The sequence below is a fragment of the Passer montanus genome, unplaced genomic scaffold (assembly GCF_014805655.1).
Source record: "Passer montanus isolate IOZ18808 unplaced genomic scaffold, ASM1480565v1 scaffold41, whole genome shotgun sequence".
Classification (NCBI taxonomy): Eukaryota; Metazoa; Chordata; class Aves; order Passeriformes; family Passeridae; genus Passer; species Passer montanus.
In genome coordinates, this window is record NW_024368930.1 from 3616204 (window position 1) to 3637066 (window position 20863).

A 20863-nucleotide genomic window follows, 5' to 3' on the forward strand; every position below is an offset into this window, starting at 1 on the left:
GTGGAAATTTTGGACTCCCAGGCCAGCTTTGTTGTAGTAAATTGTTAAAGAACTTGTTCAGAACCTACAACAATCTTTTCTCTAAATATTAAAGCTCTCATTTGCTGGATACGTAATAAATACAGTAGGACCTCATTTGCCTTTTTCCATGTCTAAAATACATTAAGATGCCTTCTGAATGAGCATCTCACACACACCTAGATCAGTTTAAGTCAGGAATAGATTAATCTCAATCTACCCAATGCATCTCCAGGCTTTCCACACTCGGAGGGAATAAAAATCAGCTAAACCTACACAGAACCAATCTCTAGAGCCATCCATCCACTGAAGGGACTGAAAATGTGTGTCTGCCTCAGTCTGCATGCGCGGGGCACACATTCTGGGGGGTGTAGCTGAGGAGCAGACAAGAAGTGGAGGGAGCAGTAGGTTTTTCAGGGGTCAGTGCCCTGCCCTGGTGGGTGAGCGTGTCCAGGATGTTGCTCACAGGCTGCTGAATGCTCCCACGAAACCTCATTTGTGGCTGGCCTATCATGAAGCCAAGAGGGAGTTGTGCTACAATATTATGTCTTTGGAGATTGTTCAGCTTATGATCTTTGTTCAAGCCTCTGCCTAAAGGCACGATTGAACTCATATATTGTACATAAAGAGTTCAAAGAAAAGTACATGCAAGTGCAAGTGCTCAATTCATCTGGATTTTCCTCCAGTGCAGCTGCATTGTGCAGCACTGAAAGTAAATAGTGTTACAAATAGTGATAACAATGTGCTATCTCAAATCTATTTGCATTATATTCCTCGTAGAATGGTCTATAAAGAATGCAGTTGATGAATAAAATATAAGGTTTAGATTAAAAAAAAAATCTTCTCTATTTCTGTTCAGCAAGTGTTGAGATTTCTCTGTGGTTTTGATGAAGTTTTGACTTTTTAGTGCATCAAGGTCCTTTTCTATTGGCTGTGCATAGTCCTGAGCTGGCCTTGGTGCTGAACTCTGGTGTGGCCCTCCCTGGTCCTCATTCCCACATCCCTGAACTCCCAGGGTGAGAGACAGCTGTGACTTTATATAAATAGCATGTTGGGATATCCTGCTCTTATTAGCTGATTCATGTAGAGCCAGTATCAAATTCTTGCAGTAATTTTGGAGGAAGGCTGATGAAGAGAGGCCCAAAACAACAGTCCATGAAAGCATTACAGGAAAATCAACAATTCCTGATGTGCTGATTTGGATCTGTGGGTATGGATGAAAACTTTATCCAGTTTTAATCTTCCAAGGAAGGGAAATATGGTTCTAAGACCTACACTGTCCTCATATTCAGTTGTTTCATGATTTATCCCATATAGGAAGGAGAGTCAGTGTTTTCAGAACTGACTAGAAACAAGCTATTTACTTTTGCACAGTGCAGAAATTGCCTTTTCACTGATTATTCTCTGGAAAAACCATCACAGCTTCAAGTGAAAAGGCAGGAGAGATTGTGAGGAATGCTCATAGAATGTGGGAAGTGATAAGAGAAAATCCTGCAGGGATTACAGTTGAGTGCTACTGCTTTTTGACATCACTCTTTTCACTTTATTTGATGTTGGCTGGTGAAAAATGGTCATCCCTGTTTCAAATTATATGCTTTGTGTGACAAATGTTAGAAGCTACAAAAGTCTTATTTTAACAAGGGAGAAGAGAAATACATTTTGTGTGTGATGTTAGGTAATGTCTGTAAAGCTTCCCTTAAAAATTTATTTAGTGCTCAAACTAGGAATTTCAATTGCAAAAGAGAAATTCATCCCAAGGCGTGGTGCTGGTTATCAACAACTGTCTCACTTTTGTATTTTTTGTACAAAATGAACCTGATTTACTGTTTCCTGCTTTACCAAAGGTACTCTTGCTCTCCAGAAGAGTGGATAATTTACAGGCTTCTAAGCTTTTCCAGCTTTGGCCAAGTGGAATTTTCTACTGTGCTTCAGTGTTTCTGCCTGAAGGTCAAAAACATATATTTGGGGCATCTGTAGAAATATTGGTAAATAATTGATGGATGTGGACGTGTATTTTATTTGTGGGGGTTACATAAGCAGATCACAGGATCACACAGTGATTCAGGCTGGCAGGGATCACAGGACATCATCCAGTCCAATACAAAGGTTCTTTGCAAGGAAGAGTTTCTAGTTTCTCAGAGGATGCTGTGGCTGGAAAACAAACTGAATTGTGAAGTTACTGAATATCTTGTTACTGCAGAAACAAGGGTACAGCATGATGATATTACATTGTTCTGTCATATACCTTAAGAAGAGCTCTTATTCCTGTAGAAATCAGTGTTGGTGAAATAAAAACCCCAGTGTTGGGTCTCTCACTGCTTTTGGAGTAGTACTTAGGTGTAATCAGTAAAGGGCCCCATTATCCATCCCTCACTCACAGGGCAGTGCTTTGCTCTGGCTAATCACACAGTGGTCAACAGCAATAGAACTGATCCAGTGACCTGAGGAATGCTGGCAGGGTCTGTAATTTGCATTAATTACACCCTGATCCTCGCTCTGGAAATAGCTGTACCTGCTGTCACAGGGGCTCAGAAGCTGCCTCAGTGCCATCTTCACCAGCTGATAAAATTTCCCATCCACTGTATTCATTTACAGGATTAGAAACATGTATTGATAGAAAGCCCTCAAGTCCTGACCCTGGTGCACTTAATGATGCATTTAATCATTCATCACCCGCACTGATAAATCCAGGCTTAATGATTTTAATCATAGCTCAGCCTTGCACTGAGTGGCTTCTGTTTGGAAAGCTCTGTGCTGGAATAATCACCTGAGACCTCAGCAAGGCAGGTATGGCACTGCTGACTCCCCTTGGCTCCAGACTCTTGCCTGGGCAGCAGCTTTTTATCCCTGACATCCCAACATTAGGTGATCTTTTCCCTCTTGCCCTCACAGGAGCTCTACAAACCCACTGACAAAAGATAGAAATACCAACAGAAAACATATTTAAATGCTCAGCCCTTCACCATTTCAGTGTCTCCCCCTTACAGTAATTTCTGGGCTTGGACAGGGCTTTATACAACTCAGTTGCATAACAACCTTTCACTGAACCATTAAATTGCTTACACATACAACAGAATCTGTGACAGATGATGAAAATAAAAATTGAAAAAAGGCCTTCTTGAGAAAATGGAAGGAATTTGTTGCTGCATTTAAAACCCCCAAATATCCTAATTAAGATGGAGCAAGACACACATTGATAGTAGTATATGAATTTTCTAGCTTTTAAGTTTAATTGTTAGGACATGATGAAGGTACTTCCAGGAATATATCGCAATCTCTGGTCTCTCTTTTTCTACGAAATGTAACATTAATTTCAAATCCAACTCCAAAGGTTGGAAATGTTAATTACTGCAGTAGTGACAAAGTACTCCAAACATGTTGAATGTATTCAAATGAAAAGGACTTTAAAATAAGAGAGATTTCTTTGGGTTCATGACAACAAGAGAACAATTGCCTCATTCTACAGTATTTCTAAATCTAATATTAAAGTTTTTGCTTTAAAGAGTAGCTGTTTCCAATTTTTAGAAGTATGCCTTTCTATAGGTATTCATTAAGTCTAATTAGAAAAAAGTCTCAAAATTGAATCCAAACAAAATTTATGAGTATTTAAGAAATACTGAATGTTGTAGGCCTAATTTCACCTAATTTAAAACCTGTTAAGAACGATTCCTCAAATACCAATTTTTCTTCATTGTGAGTGTCTCAGAGAGTCTTCTGATTCTATATGAAGAGTTCTAAAATTAGCACTCAGCATTCTGACACACAGACAGATTTTTCTCATTATCATTTTTTTCTTGGAAAACAGGTATTAAAAGAAACAGAAAATCCACCTTGGATTTTCAAGAGGTGACCTACCCCATTTGCATCCAGTGGCCCCTTCCTCAGTGAGGAAACAAGATTTTCAAGAGCCACACATGCTTTGTGTGCAAAGTTTGTGCTCTGTCAACTGCCCAAGCCATTACCTGGTAACTTTGACAATTTAATCTCTTTTTACTGGAAGACTTCTAAAGAAGTTGCTCAGTAAGGCATTGGAAGATGGAATGTTGGCCAGCTTCAGTAAAAGGAGTCACAATTTATTACCAGCAAAGACTGTCTTATATTTTAGCTATAATCCAAGGATCTATGAATCTCATAAATAAATGAATGTCTTCTAACACAGAAATACATTGGCAGCTGAAATGTAAACTATTATCCAAAGCTATTGCCACATTCACAGAATTTTACATGAGACATTTGGGATGCTTTATGAAATTCACATATTTGAAGCATGTTTGCTAAGAAAATCTTGACTAAAACTTAGTTTCCCCTAAGAAATGGAGAATTCCATTCCGTGGAGAATACAAAGTGTATGAATGAAGCTCAGATTCTAAGAGATACTTTAAAAGGGTCTGTATGCACTGTAGAGATGATTTATTCCTGCAGTGTAAGTACCCAGAGGTGCTTCATATCTGGAAGTGGAAAAATGAGAGTTCTGAGTCTCATGCAGAAAGGGAAGATTAAGTCTGAGTCCTGTTAAGGGAGCAAAATTTTATTTATGGCATTGAAAAATCTGAAGTTAAGCCATTCTAGGCTTTTGGGGAATTTTGCCCATCAGCAAGAATACAAAGCATCAGCTTCCTCAAGATGTTTATTCATTTGTTTTCCCATATCCAAAATTTCCTCTTGGCTTGGCTGCTGCTGTGGCTGTGACACAGCTCCTGCATTGGGTAACTTCTCTAGGCCTGAAGAGTGATGATTCATAGCAACTTCTGCACCAGGATAGATTTGTTTATTTCTCACTTGCATTTAAGAAGCTTTTCCCAGATTTTCAAACTTGTGTGCCCAAATTTCAAGTATTTAGAAGCTTAGCAAACATGGGTTTTAAAACTCAAAGAAGCCTGTTTGGCATAAGGCATCTCCATGACAAATGAATCCTATTAACCTTGTAAAGACTAAGTTCTTGAATTGAAGCACACGTTTGGGAACTCTGCTTTAAGACTCTTTAATTTTTAATAGAGATTTTGCTTAACATTTTTATTTACATTTGAAGTTCAGTTTTTGTTTGTCATAGCTTTTTCCAGAACTTCAGTAAGCAGAAGGGAATGATTTCTGTGCACAGAATGGTGGGAGATGGACACTGTATTTTTTTTTTTAAAGTAACTGCCACTGACATTAATTAAAGGACTCCCAATGATAATAAGTTGTTGAAACAGTACTTCATTAAACTTATTCCCTAAAGTATCCCTTAGGGAATAAACAATGGGCTGTCCACTGAAGTTCTACTTATGACTGAAAGCTCTGTTTTTCATATGTGCATTGAATTAAACCAAATCAATTTGATATTATGCACATGATTAGTGCACTTTTTTCAGAAGAAGCAATTTACCTGAGCTGCAGTGGATCCTTTAGTCACTGCCTAAACTATTCTGGAAAATAAACGTGGGTGGTTGTAGATGATGCATAAGAAGACTCAATAAGAGAAAAAACCTGTTAATATCTATTTCCTGGGGAAAAAAAAGGACTGTGATTTACTTTAAATTCATAAGATTTTATCGAAAACGCATTTAGATTTTCTCCCTAGGTTTTAGCAGTTCTCTAGTCTATGCTCAGGGCTCCAGAGTGGAATTGTTTGCCAGACTCTTTCAGGAATTACATGATCTAATATCTACAGAAACAGACAGTGCTCAGTTTACTTGAAAAATATTTTCTTTTAGCAGAGAAGAACGTTAATTTTGGAACATGGATTTCATTTCCAGCATTTCAATGTACTACAGATGTAATAAAATGGTGTTCATTAGTAAAGACAAAGTATTACTGAGCAGTCAGTGAAATTTCAACAAAGAGCTGTGAATATTGATTAAAGTGTACAAGAATTCCTGTACCAGTGGTTTTTGGCCAGTTCTGTACAGACACCTTGCAAGCAAAGACCTTCTAAACCACTTTGTTTTTCACTTGGATCTCATTTTCTGCATCATTGGCACAGAATACTTCCACAGAACAGTCATTGTGGTTTTAAGTCTGCTGTTGCCTTCGTGCAGGAAAGCCAGTATTTTTAAATATAGATGGTAATAATATGTTCCCACTGACAAAATAATGCAGAAAACCATTCTGAAATATGGCTCTGTGGAAGCTGAGAGCAATGCAGCTGTTCACTGAGCCCTCTCCTGTTTCTTTTAAATCCAGAGCATCTGCCTTCCCAAACACTTCAGCATTAAGTCTCCCTAATGAAGGCATTTAGGATTGCAGGAAGGAAAGACCGTTTTCCTGCATTCTGGAACTATCACTAAGACTGGGTGGGGAATAATATGAAATGTAAATATTCCAGAAAAAAATAGTAAGGGAAGAGGCCAGAACAGGCTTTCACAACTGTAATTTGGGCTGGAATCCTTTCAAGTGGTGCTGGAGCAGTTTGCTGACAGTGCTGCAAGACAAAATTGTCTTGGGAGAAAGGAATCACAGGTTTGCTGACCGAAAGTTACTCTGGGGTTGGAGGCATTTTAATGGCCAGAACATCCCCAGTGTGTTTGTTTCTGGTGTTACACCAAGTCTAGAGCTCTGCTCCAGCATTTCCAGTGAAATGTACTGGTTAAACAGAGATTTTCTGCTGCAGGAGAGAAAAAGAGAAACTTTTGCAACAAAGAGAAGTTGATTTGTAGATTTTCCTCTGGTTCTGCGTTTAGAGAGCTGAGCCCAGCTCTGAGCATTCCGTGGCTTGCACTGTTGCACACAGTCACCATTAATGATCCCGGCGCCTGTCAGAGCAGACATGCTTTTCGTGGTGAAAGTAGGAAATGCATTCATCTGCTTTACATAATACACACAGACCTGGAGAGAGCCCAAAGGGTCCATCCTCGTGTTTCTGTGCAGCTTGAAAGAGAAAGTGAAGGAGTTTCAAGGGAGAGCAGTAACAGAGGGTGGAAGGAAATATCTTTTTCTTGCTCGGATTGAGCTGCTGCCTTCTGTGTGCTCCGAGCAACAGCAGCTCTTGGAGGTGAGTAGCGAGGGGTAAAAGAAATGAAGAGAAAGATGGATAAATATTTCCTTCCTGCCTTCTAAGATGCCTTATTTTCTCTAACTGATTTGTTTGCTGGGAGTTGTAGCTGAGGTGAGTGGGCATTGAAGCTTCGGATGTTTTAAATGTATTTCTGGGGTTCTGTATTGAGGGAATGCTGTGGGCTTTTCACATGAAGGAATTAGGATTTCTCGGATCTTTTGCTTGTGATAAAATATGCAAGAAAGTGTTATTTCTGTGATCATTGGGAATAGAGGAAAAAATTCCATTGGCTCTCTTTTACCTAAACAAGTAGGATTATTCTTTCATACTTTGGGCTCTGAAAATCCTCCATTCCATAACCAGGAATGTTTTCCTCCCAAACTGGGAGCTGGGGATGGTGCTGGCAGATCAATTGCATAACTGTTACACGTGCTTATTTCAGGATCAATAGATACACTTTTCCAATAGGAAGAGGGATTTATGTCTGCAGTTATGTTGCAGAGAAGCTGGAGGGAATGGGGGCAGGAAAAAAGGAATTTTTCTCACTGCAAGTGTCATAGTACTTTTGAATTTAGGGCTGTGTTGGATAGCTTGTTTCTTTCTTCTTGGCACTGATGAGAAAAAGAGTTTTGCAAAAAAAATTCAACAGTGCAAGAAAATTTCTGTCTGTGAAACCTCTAAATCTGGTCAGGTAATCTAACAGTTGTCCAGCAAGCCTCTGACTGCATTTTGCTGTACTTTGAAGATGCAGAAGGTTTTTATGCTGCCTAGTACTTTAGATATTGATGTATATTCATTTTCAAACACCAGCTAAAAAAATAAGGAAAGAAATGTATTCTTTTCTAGAACATTAACTTTTTCAGTCATGTATATGAACCAACATATAGGAGCATTCAGGAGATTTTTTTTTCCTTGTAAATTTGGATCTGCATTATGATTAAAGTGCCTGGTGAAATTAAGTTCACATACTTAAAAAGAAGCCATCAATTCCTTTCCTCTCTCACTCTTCCTACACATTATTCATCTGGTATGTGAAAAGCTGTTCTGTGGCTTCCACATAAAAGCAAAGGGAAAAGAAAGCCAGGGATGATTTAGTTAAATAACGATTATTTTCGGGATCCTTCTAAAGCACAAAACAAAATGTTCTCCAGATACTGTGAAAATATATACGTAATTTCAGATAATCACATGTTATATACCAGAAAGCTGCTATGTTAAAAGCACATTGTGAAGATTTTAAAAGCAGGCAATAAAAACTTAGGAAGTGCCAGAATTATGGTTGCCTCTGCAATCTTCCCTTGGTTTCTTGTGCATATGCATTGTGATGCAGCCTTAAAGTGCACATCACAAACATTTTTCTCCAGTACTCTGTGAAGGCAGAAGTTATTAATGTATTCAGAAGCTTTTATGTAGTGCCTGTCACTACAGTACCTGCTGCACAAAAGCCCTGAGCAGTGTGGGGCGGAGTGTCCACCTCACAGATTTGAGGGCTGTGCAGAGCAGCAGAGAGAGATTTGGAAATGCTGATTTTGACTGCCTCACTTGAGATGTGTACCTGTGATTTTCCAGACCCATTAGATAAGGCAGCTTTTTACATGCTTAGAGAATAATGTCTCACTAAGTTCTGTTGTGGATTCTCAACAACCTGAAGATTTACATGTCAGCTGTGCTGTGAAGATGAGCACCTTGTTTAAATGATTTACTCTTTCCCCCTGGCAGTCTAGCAGGAAAAAGAACCCAGATCTCCAGGGTCTTCTCCGTCTTCCTTTTTCCACAGTTCCCTGACCCATCCACAACTTTTGCAGCCAAGCCATCATACAATTTCTCAGGGAATGACTGTAGAATATTGCATAAGATGATGTAGCTAACAGCAGGCATGTAAGAGCTCTAGTAAAGACTTGAGAATATCAATTAAAACAGCCCCAGACCTTCTGCCACAGAGTTCAGCACCAGTGTTTGGTCAGCAGAGCTGCTGCAGGGGCTTAAGGTGACAAACTGACCCGAGGGGGAGCCTTCCCCAGCACCCATCAGGTATTTCCCAAGAGAGAAACTGTGCCTGAAATATTGGATTCCATTTGAGCCTCTGGAGGATAGTGTGCTTTGAATTCATCTTGTTTAATTTCCTTTAGATCTCTCCAGCTGAATTTTCTCTCTCTTGAAATTTTCTTCCTCTCTTTTGTATTTCTAATCCTACACTTTACCATTCCAAGGCACGATCTTTCTTCTCTTAATTCTAAGTCTGGGACAGAGTTTTAGGATGTGCTTTGAAGGCCAGGCCAATCAAGAAGTGGTTCTGCTTTTAGCTGTTTGTTTCCTTTCCCACTTGCAGTCCATCGTCCGGCACTCAGCTCCTTGTCCTCAGTTTTGCCCACTCAGTGGTTTCTGAGGCAATGCTGTGAAATGTAGCATTGAAATAACCCTGGTTACTTATTTAAAAAAGAAGTTAAATAATGCACATTAAAGGGTTAAAGATATTTTCAGTGTTTCTTTTTAAAGTGAGCCTAGAAAGAATATTTTAATCTCCATTGAAATGAACAGTGTGGGTTTTTTTGCCATTGGATTTTTAGTATTAGTCAATAGATTGAATCTGTAATGTGTAATTTCTAGTAGTGGTGGCCTTCATAGCATAATAATCTATAATGGCTATGCTGCAAGCATGAAATGTTGGACATAAGAGCATGCTATGAGTGCTCTATGATTATTGATATTATGAGTGGGTAAATTATACTTGATTAATTTATGGAGCTCGAATCTTGTCCACCGCCAAGCCCTTCTGGAAAGTTTCTGCTGGAGATCTGGCACTATTTTGCAATTATAAAGCAGCCCTGAGCTAACAGAATGTGATTTATACAGTTTTTAATAGGTTGAAAAGGAACTGATTTATAGTAGACCTCATGGGTATTTATTTCAGCATGGTCTTAGTAAAAAGTGCCCAGTGCAACCTCAGACTTGTGTGACTGGAGCACTTTCCCTCCCTCTCCTGGTGGTGTTTGAGGTGAACAAACCTCAAATGAGAACAGGTAAAGGATTTCCAGTTCTGCATTAGTGTTTTCCTACTCTGTGGTTTTGACTTGAACACTCAACAGACTCATGTGGTAAAGAGAGAGAGGAGCACAAAGCTGTTGGGAGGAAGAAATCTGCTTACCTGGGGAAATAGGAATGTTTTCCTTAATGAATGGCCATCAAATGGAATCTGATTAAGCACAGAAGTTATGAAAATCCCAAAGGCCTGTGTGGTGAACAGAATTAGATTCCTGTTTGATTTGTGGCAGACACTTTACCTTTGCACTGCAGTTTGATTTTTCTGTTTCTAATCTCAGAAAGGGATGTCTAGGAGAGGTGACTTTGCATGGTAGGATATTTTCCATCCTTTTTGGCAATTTACAATAAAGACTCTCACTAAAGCAGCTGTAGGGAACCTTAGTGAATAGTGAAACTTCCTAAAATAAATTAGATTAATGACTGGTCAGATTTACACAGTTTCTACTGTGACCAGAGAACTTTCTCTTTGTTTCCAAGCATTGGAAAAAAAATCCATTTAAACATAATTTTTTTTTTAAGTTATGGATTTTTTCATGGCACAAGAAATTTTGTGAATATTTCTAGTGTTTATGAAAGCACTTTCCTTTGATTTATATTGTTTAACTTATTTGGTACTGGAGAGTCCTGTGGCACATCCTCAGTTGATATAATCAGTAGTAGATCAACTGATTTCATAAGAGCTGGAACAATTTATAGTGCTGATAGTGGATCTGCCCTTGAAAAATTATATTCCAAAGTGCTTAGTTGTCTGTGGTAGGAAAAGGTTTTGTGGTAGAAAACTGGATTAAGAAAAGGATCTGTTCTTTATTCAGTTCTTCAGGTCTTTGGAAAATTCTTTAAAATCTGTGCCACGGTCTGTCTAGCCTTCTTCAGAATATTTAAATTGCAATCTCCTCAAAATAACATTCTTATTTATCAATTATTTTCTTGGTTGTTTTTCCATCTTATTTCTTGGAATTGTTACATGGCACCAAAAATATTCTAAACCTGCCCTGCAGCTTTTACAGCAATAGGTTTTCAATTCTGAGTTGCAAAAATCCCCCCCAAATTCATATTTGGCAGGACTGTAGAGCCCACCACTGTGGGTGAGCCTGAGCCATTTACAAACAGGGTCTGGTTTGCTGTGAGTAGTGATCACACAATAATCATGTTATGACAGAGATCTAAAACAAGAATGAAGATGTCAGAGCTACCTAGCAGCAAATGTAAATTTAATATTAAGATAAAAGCATATCAAATATACCCAAGTGGCTTTTTGCCAGAGATGCTAATTAGAAAAAGCTGGATTATGCAAAGCCATTTGTTCCAAATGGCTCTTCAGGGACCAGGTTAAGGAGGAGTTTCCCCTGTGTGGTTTGGTCTTGTTTACAGAGGTTGTTAATATTTGCAAAACCATCTCAGTGAAAGAAAACATGTCAAGTGGATAAAAGAGACTTAAATGGGACTTTGGAATTTTCAGTTTTCAGTGAAAAAAAAAAAGATAATGAGGAAAAGCTGTAAATTGCAGATAGTATCAATGGTAGAAGGTTCCTCTCTTACTGCCTGGATCCTTTTCTCTTCAAGACAAGGGGGATGAATAATTTTGGACACAGTAAACACTGCTCTATCCAACAGCAGTTTTAGCACCCAAAGAAATGAATTCTGAATTTCATCTTGAGTGGTGCTCAGGGCTCAGTTCTAAAGATTTGAAGGAGTAAGAGCCAAAATACAGATTTATTCTGGGGGGGAGATAAGAGGCCTAGTGCCTCCAGGTGCTTAATTTCTAGGAAGGGGCCCATGTGAAAATGAGGTGAGCAGGAAAAAAAGAAAACTCTAAAATGAACAGTCCAGAAAGCAAGATGCCTACAGAATGACTCTAAGTTGATAAAAACATACTATGTTTGAAACCCAGGTGAAAAATATGCCCATAACTCAAGATAGAACTGTCATAAAACACAATAAACGGCAGTGGAAAAATTAAGGAGATACCGCAGGGAGAAGGTTGGTATTCAAAAATTAAAGTTTTCCAGAAGGGATGGAGGAGGATCACCTCAGAAACTCTGGGCACATTTCTCCTTCCCCCTCCTGAGCTCTGAAATGGTGCTGCTGTCACAGGGAAGGATCCTCCTGCCAAAGCCACTGCCAGGAATGTCCTCTCTATTAAACACACATCCATCCCTTATCCGAAGACTCCAGAGGACATTGCAAGTGGTAATCATACCTTTCAAAGTAAATTAAATTCCTTGTATCCCTTTTACTCAAAGAGGATAAATGAAACCCAGAGGGAAGGGAAAGGTTGCTCAAGGCCAACAGGCAAGTCAGTGGTAGGACTGTACAAAGAAAAAATCAACAGATCTTCCAGGTTTGGGGTATCTTGACTCATGCACAAGACATTCTTTATGAAAAGTGACACAAGAAATGTAAATATCGTCCCATTTATCAATATCTGCCTGAAAAAAACCACACTGAACAAAAATACCATAAAACCCGGGGTTGAATCCTGAGCTGACGACACTGGCTGTGTGAGAGAAGCTCCCTAAAATAATATCTAATTAATCATGAATTTGCTATTGTGCAGCCAGTGGAACTGTATCAGTTTATAAATAGTGTACATAGATCTCCCTGGCTGAATGACAGGATTACTGCTGTGAAATTTTTGCAAATCTTTGAAATCCTGCAAAAGGAGGCATCATCAGGCAGCAGAGAAAGGGATGACAAAGAGAGGAGGAGCCTGGGGAGAGGCAGAAATACAAGACTGGCCCTGTTAGCAGAAAGCTGAATTTTAACCTGCAAATACAGGTTTAAAACCTGCAAATGTGATACTCCATTATTTAAATATGCGGTAGCACAATCCCTCCTCTGACTGTGCTACCTTCAAAGGTATTTCAGTTTTAATAGATTGTGTGACATTTAAAAATCCAAGTGTGGAGAGAGTTGCTAATATATTTAGACTGGGGAGCTTCATTTTGGTCATCTCTGCCTCCAGCTTCTTAAAACATTTAATGGACCTTCATTCCTCCTGGCTTCTCTGAAGTGGGGACTTTAATTTATTTATGCTGATGAGGAACTTTTCAATATCCTCTTCCCCTCCTGTCATTACAGAGAAGAGAGCGACCATTTTTAAAGGAAACTGTTTTTTATCTAGAACATGCAAAATTAAAAAGATACTGGAAAATGCAGCATAATTCAGGCTCACAGCACTCTCGAGACCTAGTTAAGTAATACCTGTTAATGGATTAATTTTTCATGCTCCACATATGCAGAGAAACATATTTCAAGGAATATATAGGCCTAAAATATAAAATCAATTTAAGAAGTAATGTCATGAAATGGTAGAAGCTGATGAAAGCACTGATTTATTTGAATATTCCATGTTTTGTTAATTGTACAGCAAATTCCTGACTTCCCCCCTTGTGCAGTGGCTGAGGAGGAGAATGCCACACGTGGCTGATCTGACAGTTACTGGAATATTTAATTCAGCCCTCTCTCAACCTTCTGTTTCTGGGTAATCTATTTTATATAATTTGGCTACCAAGTATTCCTTTAAAACTAAAGCAAAGGTCAGGATTATTACATGTGAAGGATGGGTCTCTCTATCCTGTCTTCCACTGAGGCTGCTTGAGCCAACTTTGTGCACCAAATTCCTTCAGTTTTATTCCCTGGTCTTTCCTTGTTCTTTAATTCTTTCTATAAAAAGTTCATCTCCCTCCCCCAAAAATCTCAAGATTTTTTTAGAAGTCATGTAACTTAAATTAAACCATGGGCTATTGAGCCCTTATGACTCACTTTACCAAGCTCTGCTGAATAACCATGTGGGCCAGAAAATTTAATTTATTTCTATTGTCTATCTGCAAAATCTATTAATGCTTTTCAAGAAGAAATAAGCTCTGTCAGTCACAGAAAAGTGAGCTATCAGACCCTAATGCTATTTTTGCAGCACTATATTTTTTGCCAAAATTAGATCTCAGTCTCTTGCAAGATTATCCAGACACGATCACCAGGCACCACTTTCTCAGCAGCACTTGGAAAGATGGACAAACACATCCAAGTATCAGACATTCAGAATATAAATTTCTGATTTTCACTTTTGGGGAATAAGCCTTGAAAATTTAATCCACGTGCACTCTGCTGGTTCAAAAACCAGATGGCCAAGGAGATCCATCCCTTTCTCTTCCCCCCCTCCCACTCTTAAAATAAAAAAAGGGGAGGGGGATATATGCAATTTTCAAGGGGGTGTAATTCACACCCCTGGCAATGGTAATAAAGCCAAAGGATTGTTTCTCTCCCCATGTCTGCAAAGTCAAAAGTCTGCTCCCTTGTTTTCAGTGCCAGACAAATAAAACTGGGCCTATTTTGTGGCACAGGCACAGTGCCCTATGGAGACTTTCCCTGGTGTGTTACACCTGCACTGCTGCTGGCAGTCAGCTAAAAACACTGCCCAAATTAGAGAAAAGCAGCAGGATCCTCTCACCTCTCCCTTTACTCCAGATAATGAAAACTTCTCCCAGTTTTTCTTTTTTTTTTCTTATCTGGAAGATGAAAGATAGGTGATAATTCCTTTTCAATATAGGATTTAGCAATCATCTGGAAGGTGATAAATGCAATAATCCAGAGAAATTAGCACAGTGAAACCCAGTTAAAATGGGAGAGAACTGTGGTGATCTGCAAATCCAGAGGAGGCAATTTCTGCCAAATGACACATCAGATTATTTTCTTCTGAGTGTAAAATTGCACAGCAGCTTCCCAAATATCATTATCAATGCCAGTTACTGTTATTTGCACATGTATCAAGACACAAACATATCTGTCATTCCATAACTGCTGAAACACTGATGTTTATCCCACTGAGGTACTTTTTCTGGGGGGAGTATTTAATGATTCCTTATTCAGAATTGATAATGGAAAATGACACACCCCTGAATGACATTTAGATTTTTTTGGACCATCTAAAGATAGGGGGATACTACAGAAATTGCCCACAGTTCATCTGTATCCTGCTTTACAGAGTTCTCACTTCTCTCTCAGGTGGGAATGGAGCTGGATTCATAAGCAAACCGTGAAACAGCTCTTCCCCCACTCTGAAAGACAGAGTCCAGTTTGAGAGGGGGGAAAATCCCAGGAAATTTGCATTAAACATTGGTGAAGATTCAAAATAGCATTTCAAAGATGCTTGTGAAATCCTTGGAATGAAATATTGAACAGGGATCTAAAAATGAACTCTCATTATTCAAAGTAAGCAGCATAGAAAGAAAATTGGTATTGTAAGAAGAGAAACAAAATGTTTACTTTTTCTATTTCTGCTCATTAAAAATGTGATTAAATTGATAAGGTGAGATAAGTAGACCAGGTGTCATGTATTTCACTGAAGAAAACCAGTTAGCATCAGATTTGACTCCAAACTGAATTCCCCTGTAGCTGTGCATCCTGGTAGAGTTTGGTTTTATTAAGTGTCCTGCTAGAAACTGTTACTTTGCTGTGTTTGTAGGAAGTAGCTGCTGGTGCCATTCCATCTTTGCCTCCACCCTCATTAGCTCTCATTTTCTACAAAGATGAATCTGTTTTGAGAAGAATCATGGCAAGAAGTTCTGCTGGTGCAGAGGTCTGGCTGTGGAGGCTGTGAGCCCTGTGAAGTTGTCCTCTGTTTGCAGGGAATGCCAGGGCATGGTGTCAAGGAGGGGATGATGAACTGAGCCTGCAGGAAGGCGTGGATTGCCAATCCCTGCCTCTGCTTGTGCAGCTGAGGGGATCCACATCAGAGCAGCCCAAACCCACAGCCATTATGTGATTCAAACCTCCAGCTGTGGCAGCTAGGTCTCAAATTAGGTCTAAATATGCACATGCTTCATGTACAGCTGCACGCTGCAGTCATTGGAAATATTTTTCTGTGGCAGTCAGTGCAGTCATTCTGCACAGCATTCAGGTTTGGTAAAAAAACCCCAACAAAACAGTTACATTATCCGTTTGTGCCCCCTCAGACCTCACAAACTCTGAATTCTGCCGTGTTCAGAGCAGGATAAGGTATCATATCACAGGACAGCTCTGGGGAACTTCCCCAGGCTGTGACCATTCCAAAATTGCTGGGCTCCAGGATTTAGCTAAAGAAGCTAACAGGCAGAGTTCTGGAGCAACATTCAGAGATCAAGTTTCTCTTTCCAGCACTGGATCAACCTGACTCAGGTCCCACTACACATTTTAGCTTTCTTCCTCTGTAAAGCACTTGGGTATATAATTACAAAACAGGATTATGTAAGACTCAGCTGTTATGTTGAACAACTGGAAAACATGACACTAATTCATGATACTAAGCTACTTCATGTGGGCTTTTTATTCTTAATGACTGTAGAGTGCCCAGGTTAGTTTGTAGAACAAGATGTCAAGGACCACTTTAATTTAAAATTTGTGTCTTCAAGCCTCAAGTGGCTTTGCAGTTGCTATGATAAAATTTATTTACTGAGTGCCAAAGAGCATCATGGAAGAAAAGAGTTGTTTTGCTTCTTAAATGGTCAAAACATAAGTTAAACCTGCCTTTAGGCTAGCTCAGCATAGCCTGAAGCCACCCTGGAATGCTTTCAACAAATAAGAAAAGTTGGCAATTTGGAACACAACCGTTTGGGTTTTTTCAGCTGGATTTGCCAGTTTTGGCTTGGGAGATGTCAAAGCCTTTCACTTTTAATATTGCCTAAATACAAAGTAGCACTGCCCTTCTCCCCTTGCCCTTCTGCCAGCTCTGGGGGCCAGGGGTGGGGAAACAGAAAAAAAAAAAGAGTAAAGAGAAGAATCAGAGGAAAGAAAAGCCAGGAGGGATGAGGAGACCCAAAGAACCCTTTAATGGAGCTGCAGTTAACTCTTGTTTACAGCCCTTTCACTGTGCATTTGGGCACTCGTGCATTATAAATATGAACATGTAAGACAGCGCTGTAATAGATGCCAAAATCTAACTTCTAACTCATGCCTTATCTTGTTTTATTTGAAAGTCATCATGCATGCTACTCAGATGAATGAGATGCGTTATTGAGGAGGGGTTAGGAGCAGCCTGGCTGAGCGAGGCAGGCTGAGCACTGGGGAGCTGGGTTGGGTTTACAGGGTCTGTTGTGCTGACTGTGCCACTCTAAAATCAAGCTCCCAAACCCTCTCTCACCCTGACCTCCATGAGAAGCAGCTATTTGTAATCAAGTCCATATTATCAGCAGACTCCTTGATGTCTCTTTTTAGATTTTCAACATGTAGTTACGTAATATAACGTGTAATGCTGTGTGCATACCCATATACAGTATAGATATATAGATACAGACTGCAGAATAGCTACTGAACCTGTGCTTAAGCCAGAAGCCCAAAGCCAGGAAGAGCAAACATGAGGGAAGGGCATCTGTTCTGCTCTGGAAACAGAGTTGTTCTGCATCCCCCTTCCTGGCTGCAGCTGCACAGCACAGGCTCACGCCCTGCAAAAATCCTCTCCTTGCTGCTCTTGTGGCAGGAGCTGCTGCTGAGAGTTGAGGTCACTGAGCACAGTGAAGTGCACAGGGGCTGGAGCCACCATGGGGTGTCTCATTTTTGCCCCCCCAAGCTCAGGGCTGGGGCACAGGCAGGGATGTTCCCTGAGTTTCCCATCACTTCTGGCACGTCCAGGCTCTGCCGTCCTACGAGAGGCTGATGTTGACACCAGGTCTGTGCACGAGGGCTTTTAACAGCAGCACAGGTTCCTGCAGAGCAGCCATGGGCAAATGACCATATTTCTGCCAAATCAGCCAGAGCTGTGTTACACTTTATGCCAGCTCTGTGCTTTTATGCCAGACTGATGCCACCTGGGGGATGACAGACAATTCTTGTAATGGCACAAAGTGCAAATGGTGCAGAGAAATGATACCCGATCCAGTGTGGACTAATCAATGTATTTTAAACAATCTTAGAGGTAAAAATGAATTTCTATTGGATCTGCACTTTGTACCATTGGAATTGTGGTCATTTTGATCTGTTACTGAATGCCCTAAAACTCAATTTATTGGATACCAGCCCAAGAGTGTCTAAACCAAGACCTGCTTGACATGTCTGTATCTTCTAAGGAAAGAAGATACATAGGCTTGTGGAAGAAAAATTGTATTAGGGGGTCTGAGCTGCTGTATCTAATCCCATGCCATGCATACATCATGGAAATACATAATTCCTCCCATCCAGCAGCCTGCTAATGGGGAATGCTGCTTGGCTCTCCATTTTAGAGCTCAGCCATGCAGATGCTGCAGAGATAGAACTGGGTTTGGGTTACTCAGAGATCTCTAGCACAGTGTTCACTTTACAAATCCTTTGCCTCCATTTCCTTATTAAAGCAAGAACAAAATCCAAAGAAGTATTTGATTTTCAGCTTTAAGCCTTCTATTCAGGTTTCACTGTGTTTATTTTGAATCACATGTTTTGGACAACACACCCCAGTGTTTTTGTGAGTGTGATCTCTGCATGATCCCACCAGGAATGCACAAGACACATAACTCATAACTCTGGAGTGGATGCCTAGAATGGCACCTGGGTGCAGAGTCAGCATGTGAAGAAATTTCCAAGTCCTAGCACATGTCAAGGAAGTGAAGCCTAATGGATCAGGTGCCTGGAAGCAGGATATGAGCTATTGAGTATAAAATGTCCCTTTAAACTCCTGGGGAGGTGTTCTGTTTGCTGATTTATTGTGACAGGAATTCTCATCCTTTGCCCACATGAAATGTCATCCCAGCTCTGGTATCAATTTCATCCCTCTGCAGGGAGATCATGGGGACAGAGCAACACCTGCTCTGCTCATCTTGGGGCATCTGGGTTAGGCTCAGGCTTGGCTGAGCAGCACCTGGGGAGCTTCTGCTGCTGCATTAGCTCTGCCTGGTTTTGGGCATGAAGGAAAATCTGTGGTTTTCAGGGCTGTCAATCAGGGATACCCCAGTTTGCTTCCCCCAGCACTAAGGGACAAGGTGGGTGGGATTCTAGCAGGGGCGTAGTAGCCATGGGATGCAAATGGTGCCTTGTCTATCATCCTGCCTTCTTTCCAAATAAATGTGTGCATTCTAAAGCCACTATCTGAACTCATTATGCAAAGGCTATATTGATAGCCAGATGGCAGAATCATAATTTTTTGTTCTTTCAAGCTTTTCCCCTATTTAAAGTAGCTTTAAATAGAAGAATAAATTTTCCACAGAGAAAGAATCTTCTATTAATAGCATTAGATCATTTCAGCACTTGAAAGGAAGAAATTAGTTGAGGGTTTTTATAGGGTTTTTTTTAATACTTTCTAAAATATTTTAAGTTCTTTTATTGTGCAGGCAAGAGTGTCCGCCTTCAGAGTTTTAATTACTAGGGAAAAAAAATTCTCCTTCTCTGAGTTACAAAAACAAATATAGTGAATAAGATTATGTGAAATGACTTAAAATAAATATCTTCAAACAATCTGGCCCTATGTGTCAGTTCTCTGTCATGCTTTGATAATCTCATTCTGTTGTTGAAATAGATTTACACAGATTGCAGAGGAGGCTTGGAGCTGATTGAAAAGATTTCTGCTCATCCAGTGCACTGAATTGCCAATCAGAGGTGATGTTCTGGGGGGCAGACTCAATAAATTCCTCACTGTATTTTCTCATAACTGAGAAAATTCAGCCAGTTCCACTCCTGTGATCACACATTCTAAGATCTCTCCTCATTCATTAAAGAAAATGAGAGGAAAACAAGCTGCAGGCTTCGCCGCCTTTCCCAAATAAACTTTGTTATCCTCTTATGTAAAACACTGAGATATTCCAAGTGGCAAAGAGCTTTATACACAGCTTCATTTAAAAGCAAAACCATAAAACATGTTTTGTTCTGCAGTCACCGAAATTCCAGTCATTTATAGCAATGAATGGGCAATGTCAAAGGTACATCTGGTATTTTTAGCTCTGCTTCATTACCCAGTGTTGTAAGTGAACCCTGAATACTTGTAATGTCTAAAAGCTCTCTCAGAGAAGAAGGATTGTTCCTGCATAGGTTTGATTAAAGTCAGGCTGTCCCTGTGCAGAGGCTCAGCAAACTGCACTGAGCAGGGAGGGGAGGCTGCGGGATGAGCAGTCAGGGCTGTGCAGAGGTGAAAAGACAGCAGAAAAAGACTGTGAAAGCAGAATGGCTGTGGAGAAGAGGAAGGGTAGCCCAGTGAGGAAGGGAAGAGTCTTTGATAGGGAGATGTGATTTCAGTGTGACCAACTCCTTGTCTATGGGCAGGAATTTAGGAGTGAATCTCTGTGTTAGAGGGACTCAGAGTCCAGCCAACAGGACTGAGCCAGGGCACGCTAAGGCACAATCACACAGGCCTATAAATGATGTACAGCTGATACATTTGATAGCAAGAGCCTCTGTTAATGTTTCACAACATCTTTTTACTCTTGTGTGTTTGCTCTTTGAATCCATTTGACCCCTCAGTGAATTTGGTTCATGATTAAGTTGACCTTTTTTTCTTTTTCCTCTCACTGCACAAGATCCTTGACCTGCTTTGCTCTGCCCTGCTCAGTCCAGACATGAACCAAAGGAAGAGAGGTCTGGCTTCTTCTCAATAAGTTTATAATCATGGCATTTCAGAATGAAGGATGGTTTTCCCCCATTGTTTCTAAATATTTCTTAGGCAGTTTGAAACAGATTTAGTTTGGATGTAACTTACACTGTACAGGAAGGGACATTGGATGAACTTATTTTCTTGGAACAGTGTGGAGCAGTGTGGCAAGCACTGAACACCCTCCCAGTTCTTATAAAAGTCTGTGGATTTCAGAGTTTCTTGGAACATCGCAGGACCAAATCCAAATTATGCCTAGACCAGTGAAATGCAATACTATCATTACACAAAACAATCCACAAAGTCAA

At 40.1% G+C, this 20863-nt stretch overlaps 1 protein-coding gene across 3 annotated transcripts in view; it reads left to right on the forward strand.

Annotated features, from left to right (window-relative positions):
• The window catches only part of PHACTR3 (phosphatase and actin regulator 3), a 100574-nt gene that overhangs the window by 20806 nt on the left and 58905 nt on the right, over positions 1-20863 (forward strand). The window contains exon 1 of one of the 3 annotated variants that reach the window (XM_039719355.1): positions 6793-6988. The exons of the other annotated variants lie outside the window; for them this stretch is intronic. The gene's annotated coding sequence lies outside the window, so the exon portion shown is untranslated. Of the gene's footprint in view, positions 1-6792; positions 6989-20863 lie in introns of those variants that run through there. 3 annotated transcript variants of the gene reach the window in all.